Source organism: Oratosquilla oratoria, chromosome 1 (genome assembly GCF_046742065.1).
Source record: "Oratosquilla oratoria isolate Oo_2021 chromosome 1, ASM4674206v1, whole genome shotgun sequence".
NCBI classification, from domain to species: Eukaryota; Metazoa; Arthropoda; class Malacostraca; order Stomatopoda; family Squillidae; genus Oratosquilla; species Oratosquilla oratoria.
Window position 1 is genome coordinate 122,082,848 of NC_134777.1, and position 9,086 is coordinate 122,091,933.

Genomic DNA, 9,086 nt, shown 5'->3' on the forward strand with positions numbered 1-9,086 from the left:
TAACCACATGAGAATAATGAGCACTTTCTTCCAAAAGAGTGTGGGTCGTAAAAGGACCTGAAGGAGTCCAAATGGAACATCAAATAACGAGATAGATTTTATATTAGGAGACGAGAGGAACAGCGTTAGCAATGTTACGGTCATACATAAGTAAATACAGGTAGTGACCCTAGAATGGTAGGTTACACAACCAAATTAAATTTCAGAGCCGAGAGAAATAAACTAGATTTAAGAAAGTAAGCCTTACGAAGATTAAAGATAACAAGAAGGATCAGTTAGAAATTGAAAATAGGTTCGAAGCTCTAATAAATAACGAGGATACCGTCGAAGGTATGAATTTAAATTTAGTGAATCTCATCAGAGAATCGGCAGAGAAAGTAGGAAATACAAAAAGTATTGGAGAAAACAAATACTCGAAAGCTACAAATGACCTAATTGAAAGAAGAAGGACTATGCAGATTAAAAGCAGGGGAGACGAAATAGAGAAAGTGGAATTGAACAAGCTTATCAACAAAATGCAGAGATCAGAGAAATGAAAGAGAAACACGGATGAAATAAAGGAAACTATTCGAAGAGGTAAAAGTATTAAAGAGGCCGAGCGCAGACACATTTTAGGAAGAAAGCAAACGATATATCTGAAAGATAGAAATGAAGAGATATTTAAATGCAGAGACAGAATGGTAAAAAGAGTAGAAGATTATCAAGAGCTTTACTCATTAAAGACCGTAGTTAAGTCATTAGATTCATCTATAGGCGTTAGTAGTGTACCAGAAGTTACAAAGGAAGAAGTAGAATTTACTCTTAAATTATGAAACGAGGAAAAGTATCTGGGGAAGATAATATATTGACAGATCTTTTCAAAGATGCAGGGAAAGAAGTTCATTGCAAATTAGCTCAGTTGTACATCCAGTGCTTACGTCAAGAAAGCGTTTCTGAATCCTAGTGCAATGCTATAGTGATTCTGCTTTATAAAAAGGGAGACCAGAAAGACCTTAGTAACTACCAACTGATCAGCTTGCTATCAAATGTATATAAAGTATTCTCCAATATCCTTACGAAAAAACTAAGTCAATTTTTAGATGGAAACCAATAAAGAGAACAGGCAGTCTTTAGAAGTGAATATTCGACTCTAGACCATTTGCAGGAGATGAATAAACTAATCGAGATTTTTAGAAAGAGAAACGTTTGAAGATTAATGGCGAATATTTTAACCACCTAAGATTTGCGGATGACATTATTATCATTTCAGAAAGAGCAGAAAACTTGCAAGATATGCTGAGTGGTCTGAACAAGGAGAGTCTCAAAATAGGTTTGAAAACGAAGAAGAGTAAAACTAATATTCAACACGAAAGCTCAAAGTAAAGAGATTATAATCAATGACGACAACCTTGAAGAAATTGAATAGTATAATTATTTAGGCCAGATGGTGAACGTAACTAAAGATTATGATAATGAAATAGAAAGGAGTATTATAATTGATTGGAAAATGTTTGATAATTATAATAAAATCACGAGAGGCTTTCTACCTTTATGCTTGGAACGTAAAGTTTACAATCAATGCATTCTGTCAGCAATAATCTACGGATGTGAGACTTGGAAACCGACGAAGGCGATGAAGACAAAGCTAAGGAATGTACAGAGGAAAATGGAGAGATTAATGGAGGGAATAACGCTGAGAGGCTGTAAGTTGGGTGAGAGAGGACTGTAGTGAAAGATATTGTGGAGGCGGTCAAAGAGAGGAAGTGGAATTGAGCAAGTAAATTAGCGCGAACAACTGATGAACGATGGAACAAGTGTGTTACTGAGTGGGCGCTGAAAGATGGAAAGCGTGGAAAAGGGAGACCAGACAGAAGGTGGAGAGACGAAACAGAAAAGTTTGCAGGAGTGACATGGCAGAGGCTGTCGCAGTCGTGAGTCATGGAATGCTTTGAAAGAGGCCTTGTTTAGCAGTGGACTCAGGATGGTTCATTTGATTGATTGAATATACAGGAAAGGAGCAACGCTCGTGGAGCCCTGTCTTTTACTTAGCAATTATACCTGGCTATGAATTTACGTTTTATACATACATACATACATACATATACATATATGTATACATATTATATATATATATATATATATATATATATATATATACATATATATGTGTACAACATTGAATGGGTCTCAGTGAACAGATTTACTTTCAACCACAATTCATTTTAATTCTAAGCCATCAACATCGAGAAGATCGAGGAGGCATGCATGCAGAAATTGAAACGTGGTACAGCAAAGGACTCGAACCTCCGCTATACTTACATAAATATATATATATATATATATATATACATATATATATATATATATATATATATATATATATATATATTTATATATATATATTTAACCCTTCGCTACCCAGAAGATGTCACGGATATGGATGATCATAATGGCGACATCCGGCACCGAAGGGAGTGCGAGGGACAACCGTCGCAATGCGAGTCCTGCAATCATCATCTGCAACCTCTTCCTCTCGTGGGGAGTTGTAGGACCGACACTGGAAGAGGAGGACGTGGAAAAGGAGGAGGGGGAGGGAGAGGGGGAGGAAGGAAGGAGGAGGAGAGGGGAGGAAGATGAGAAGTAAGGGAGAAAGAGGAGGAGGAAGGGAAGGAGAGGAAGAAGAGGGGATGAGAAGGAGGAGGAAGGGAGGGGAGGAGGAGGAGGAAGGGAGGAGGAGGAGGAAGGGAGGAGGAGGAGGAAGGGAGGAGGAGGAGGAAGGGAGGGGAGAAGGAGGAGGAAGGGAGGGAGAGGAAGAAGATGAGGAAGGGAAAGGAGTAGGAAGGGAGGGAGGAGTATGGGAAGAAGAGGGGGAGGAAGGGAGGGAGAGGAAGAGGAAGATGTAAGGAGTGGGGAGGAAGAGAAGGAGGAGGAGGAAAGGAGGGAGGGGAGGAAGAGAAAGGAAGGAGAAGAGAATGGCAGAGGAAAGGGAAGAAGATTTTTTTTTTTTCTTTCTTTTTTTTTACCAAAAGGCAACATCTCGAGGGTCATAAGAATTTGTCCCCGTGATGCACACCTGGTGATGCAAAGAATGGACACAACTTTCAGTTTTTTCTTCGAAGTGAACACGCAAAAATAAATAAATAAATGAATAAATAAATAAATAAATACATTACAAAATAATAGTAATAATGATAATAATAATAATAATAATAATAATAATAATAATAATAATAATAATAATAATAATAATAATAATAATAATAATAATAATAATAATAATGATAATGATAATGATAATAATAATAATAGTAATAGTAATAATAATAATAATAGTAATAATAGTAATAATAATAATAATAATAATAATAATAATAATAATAATAATAATAATAATAATAATAATAATAATAATAATAATAATAATAATAATAATAATAATAATAATAATAATAGTAATAATAATAATAATGATAATAATAATAATAATGATAATAATAATAATAATGATAATAATAACAATAATGATAATAATATTGAAAAAATAAATCAGCAAGTGAAGTAACAAATATATACAAAGAAACAACGCAAAAGAGGAAACAAAAAATAATGATAATAATACGCCGGAAACCAATTCGAAGTCCTTCTCGCCTTCTTCGTTCGCTCCTCAATCCTTCTCGAGGAGGAGGAGGAGGAGGAGGAGGAGGAGGAAGAGGAGGAGGAGAAAGTCTTGTTGTGCTCCCTGAACGGGAGGCGTCAAGAGCGTTTCATTCACTCGGCACTCTTAGCTCAAGAGCAACAAAGAGTGCCAGCCTGGGTGCCAGCCACCCACAGAACTCCTCTTGTTTGTCAGACCTCAAAGAACCAAAGGCGGACTTGCGTAACTGCAGAAGCCTCTGTCCGCACGAGCGCGGTAGAGAAAGCAAGAGAGAGAGAGATTAATTAAACTTATCACTCTAAATCCAGTGACTAACTTTATTATTTTATTCTGGCTGACGACATTTTATCTTCGTTTTTCTGCTTACTGGGAATCAAGAGCCTTTCCCTCAGCTGAATAAAATCGCCTGGCGACAACCGATTCCATTCTGCTTTGGGAGAGAATCAAACAAATCATACCACGATGTCGCCAGACGATTTTAAACGTCTCATGGACGTCATCCTTGAGTGTCTAAGGTCCTCCTTAAGCTGACTAAGATCCCCTGGCGACAGGAAGAAGGAAGTGATAAGTCAAGGTTCCCCCTGACTCGTTTGACTTTAACCAGAACAGAATCTGTAAAGTCCGCCGCTTCTAAAAATCCGCCATTTTGTATTTGATAAGCCGCTCCCAGATCTTAGACAGGGCTACTAGAAAAAAATAATCCTAAGGAAAATGCTCTCAGGGTGACTCACGAAGGAGAAGAGCTCCAGGTAATCTACGAAAGAAAAAAATACATTTACTTGCTTAGAGTTGACCACGAAAGAAAACCATAAAAGTGCTTACACGTAAGGGTCAAAGAATACAAACGTGTTTAAAGATGGCTACGAAAAAATGTATGGACATTGCTGTGAATTGCCTACGATAGAAAAAAAGAGACCATAAAATGCAATTATTACCTGTTTTATAATCAATGGGGGGGAGGGGAACTTTAATTTTATTTCTATTTTGTTATAAAGTCCAACAATTTATCCTATGTAAGGTGCCGTGGCACAGTGGCTAGCATGCAGAATTCACGTTCTGGAGTGCAGGGGTTCGAATCCATCCCGAGGATTCATATATAACACCGATTTTTTTTTTTTTTCGAAAAGTGTTCGACGGTCATCGGCGGAAGTGACCCGGACAGCCTTATAACGGGGCAACCGGACTTTGTGTGTGTGCGCGCACCTACGCTCGACCAGATGCAATGTATGAGCTCAGAGCTCTGATCTTGGGAAAGGGTTGATCATATGTCCTGCACGTGGTCCAAAAGATAATTCCTGCTCTCGCATGCATAGGCACATACATGACTATAATTGTGTGATTCACCATGGTCCTGGATCACGTGTTGGACTCGTGATCGACAGCTATTTCCCTACCGGAAGAGAGCTCAGAGCTCACATATGACTGATCTATGGCTAATGCTGTGACCTTACACGCACACACACACACCCAACTCCCCGCCCACGAGAGCTGGAGTAACGACTCGTAGCGCAGCGATACTAAAATTATTTCAGCCCTGAGCGGGATTCGAACTCGGACTGCCGTGGTAGGAACCAGGAACTATAACCACTGCGTCATCGAGTCGTGTGTGTGTGTGTGTGTGTGTGTGTGTGTGTGTGTGTGTGTGTGTGTGTGTGTGTGTGTGTGTGTGTGTGTGTGTGTGTGTGTGTGTGTGTGTGTGTGTGTGTGCTGTCCCAAGCATACATATACAAGTCTACGTCAAAAGCAACTTAACACCTGCACCTTTGCCTTAAGTGTTTGGACAGTCATTCCAAGTGGCATTCACCAACACCCGATCGGATCGACTTGGAGTCTTTGTACCTCCGGGATGGGGGCGAAGTCTACTAGGCCACAGCTGGGAGTATGTACGTGTTGGAATGTTACGCAACGTGAAGTTGGTTTCTCCTTACATAAACTTAGGTACGGATGATCAGGTGTCGCTACGTTTAATCAGTCGTGTTCGCTTGATTTGTTTACATCGCCATGAACAACGTTCGATACATGTATGAAAAAATATATCTAATATGATCTGTAGCCCACAATCCGGCTTTTTTAACCCAGAGAAATTATAAATTAAACTTAGAAATATTGTCAATTAGCTGGTGGAAAATGGCGATTGAAATATCCAGTTTGCTGGATAAAAAAAAAGACAGTCATACATGACTGCACACGTAACCTTGTAACGCTTGGCTTAACTATAATAACCTTTAAGGAAGCGACAAGACTTAGTCATGTGTAAATTCATGTAACCAATATGCAAATATCTTATGATCATTTGTCATACAATTCCTTTGTTTTCTTTCAGAAATGGATGCCTATTTGCCTTGTCATCCACCATGTTGGCAATAAATTTGCCACTCAATAAATCGACTTTGCTGCGGATGTACTGTGTCTTGCGACACTGCTTCTGACCTAGGGAAGTGGGCGAGATGCAGGGATGACCCGTCATCCAGGAGGAGTCAAGATAAGAGGGAGGGAGGGGGTGAATGGGAGTGGAGTATGTGGGGATGGAATGGGTGGGAGTGGATTTTATGCCGTTGTTGTTTGGCTACTTCTTGTAAGGGGGGTGAAAGCCTTTGGCATATGTATATATGTACTTTTAATATTTTATTTGCTTATTTCTTTTATCATTCGTTGATTGATTTGTTAGTGTTTATCTACTTGTCTATTTATTCATTTATTTATCTATTATGCATTTCTATCACGCCCCAGTAAAACACTTTCGGTGAGAATATTTGACAATAAAATTCTTTTTGTGTAATTGTTGTTATGGTCAATAAACGGTGCGTGTCTGACAAAACACCACAGACGTGGCACAGCCACGCACACACACACATAGTAGTATGAGTCAGTAAATCTAGTGTTTTTTTTCGTTCAAATTGACTTTGCACGAAGAATTTCAGTCTGCAATTCGGTGTGGTCCCCTAATGCTGAATAAAATCGTCTGGCGTCTTCCAGAATAAATATATTGAAGGAAAAATCTCCTGGATATGTGTTATCTATGTGAACTTTCTATCTACACACACATACACACACACACACACACACACACACACACACACACACACACACACACACACACACACACACACACACACACACACACACACACACACACACACACACACCACCTCGTGGCGCAGTGGTTAGAGTTCTTGTCTACCACTGCGGCGGTCCGGGTTCGAATCCCACCCAAGGCTGAAATAATTTCAGTATTGCTGCGCTGCGGGTCGTTACTCCAACTCTCGTGGGCAGGGAGTTGGATGTGTGTGTGCGCGTGTAAGGTCACAGCATTACCTATAGATCGGTCATATTTGAGCCCTAAGCTCTCTTCCGGGAGGGAAATAGATGTCGATCACAAGTCCAACACGTGATCCAAGACCCCCTAGTGAATCTCTCTCTCTCTCTCTCTCTCTCTCTCTCTCTCTCTCTCTCTCTCTCTCTCTCTCTCTCTCTCTCTCTCTCTCTCTCTCACACACACACACACACACACACACACACACACCACACGCACACACACACGCACACACACACTCGGTGGCACGGTTGATAGAGTACTGGACTGTCAGTACGGTGGTGCCGGCAGTATCTGGTTCCAATCCTGCCCAGGGACGAAATTATTTCGGTATCGCTGCGCTTCGGGTCGTTACTCCGACTCTCGTGGGCGGGGAGTTGTGTATTTACCTAGTTGTATTTACCTAGTTGTATTTTACGGGAAGGGGAGCTATGCTCGTGGGGTCCCGTCTTCATATCTCATTTTATCTAAACTATTTTTAAATTCATGTATTGTTTTTGCACACACCACTTTCTCATCTAATTTGTTCCAACTGTCTATTGCTCTGTGAGGAAAGCTGTTCTTTTTAAAATCTCTTCTATAGCTGTCTTTTTTTATTTTCTTTCCGTGTCCTCTTGTATTTCTGTCATCCCATTTTATCAGATTCTCTCTATCAGTAATTTCTATGCCTTTCATGATTCTGTAAATAGCTATCAAATCTCCTCTCTCTCTTCTTTGCTCTAGTGTCTGTAGTTTAAGTTTTTGTAGTCTCTCTTCATATGATAGTTTTGAGAGTGTTGGTGCCAGTTTTGTAATTGCTCTTTGTATTCTTTCAAGTTTTTTTATACATTTTTTTGTACTTGGTGACCATATCGTTGCTGCATATTCCAATCTTGGTCTTATCAGGGTGATTAGGATTTTCCTCACCATTTCTTCATCCAGGTATGTAAATGCCACTTTGATTGTTCTTATTAAATTATAAGTTTCTCCAAAAATCTTATTTATATGTTTCTCAGGTGACATATTATTCATAACAATGACTCCCAGGTCCTTCTCATTTTCTACTTTTTTTATTCCTTCTTTTCCCAAATTGTATGATCCTGTTATTCTGTTTTTGCTTTTTCCAAATTCCATTATACTACACTTTTTTGTATTGAACTCCATCTCCCACTTCCTACTCCATTCTTGTACTTTATTTAGATCTCTCTGTAGTGATTCACAATCTTCTTCAGTTTTCACTCTTTTCAGTAATTTTGCATCATCTGCAAAGAAGCTCATATAGCTTTCAATTCCTTCATCCATATCATTAATATATATAGCAAACATTATTGGGGCCAGAACTGTTCCCTGCGGGACACCGCTTATTACTTCATTCCATTTTGAGTGCTGATCTCTTATCACTACTCTCATTTTTCTTTCTTGCAAAAAGTCTTCCATCCAATTTAGCAATTTACCTTGTATTCCTCCTTCATATTCTAATTTCTTAAGCAACTTCTTATGTGGTACTTTGTCAAAAGCTTTTTTTAGGTCTAGAAATGCACAATCAGCCCATCCATCTCTTTCTTGTATTATATCTATTAGCCTTGAATAGAAACATATTAAATTGGTGACGCATGATCGTCCTTGTCTGAATCCAAATTGCCTTGGATTTAGTACGTTGTTTTTTTCCAAGTATTTTACCCATCTACTTTTGATAATTCTTTCACATATTTTTGCTATTGTACTTGTTAGAGAGACTGGTCTATAGTTGGTAGGTTCTTCTTTATTTCCTCCTTTATATATAGGTACTATATTTGCTTTTTTCCAATCTTCTGGAACTTTTCCTTCTTTTAAGGAACTGCTTATTATGCTATGTATTTTGTCTGCCAGTTCATTCCTACATTCTTTCAGAATCCAGTTTGCTATTTCATCTGGCCCATGCGATTTTCTGACATCAAAATTACCCAAGTGTGTCAATATTTCATTCTTTGTTACTTCTATTTCTTCCATAGGGGGGACTTTTTCCTTCCACTCAATCTCTTCAGGTTGTATATTTTCCCTTGTAAACACTGATTTAAAATGTTTGTTCATAATTTCTGCCATTTCCATTTCCTCAGTGTATTCAACTCCTCCTTGTCTTAATTTCTCTAAGTCTTGTTTGTTTTTCAGTTTATTGTTTAC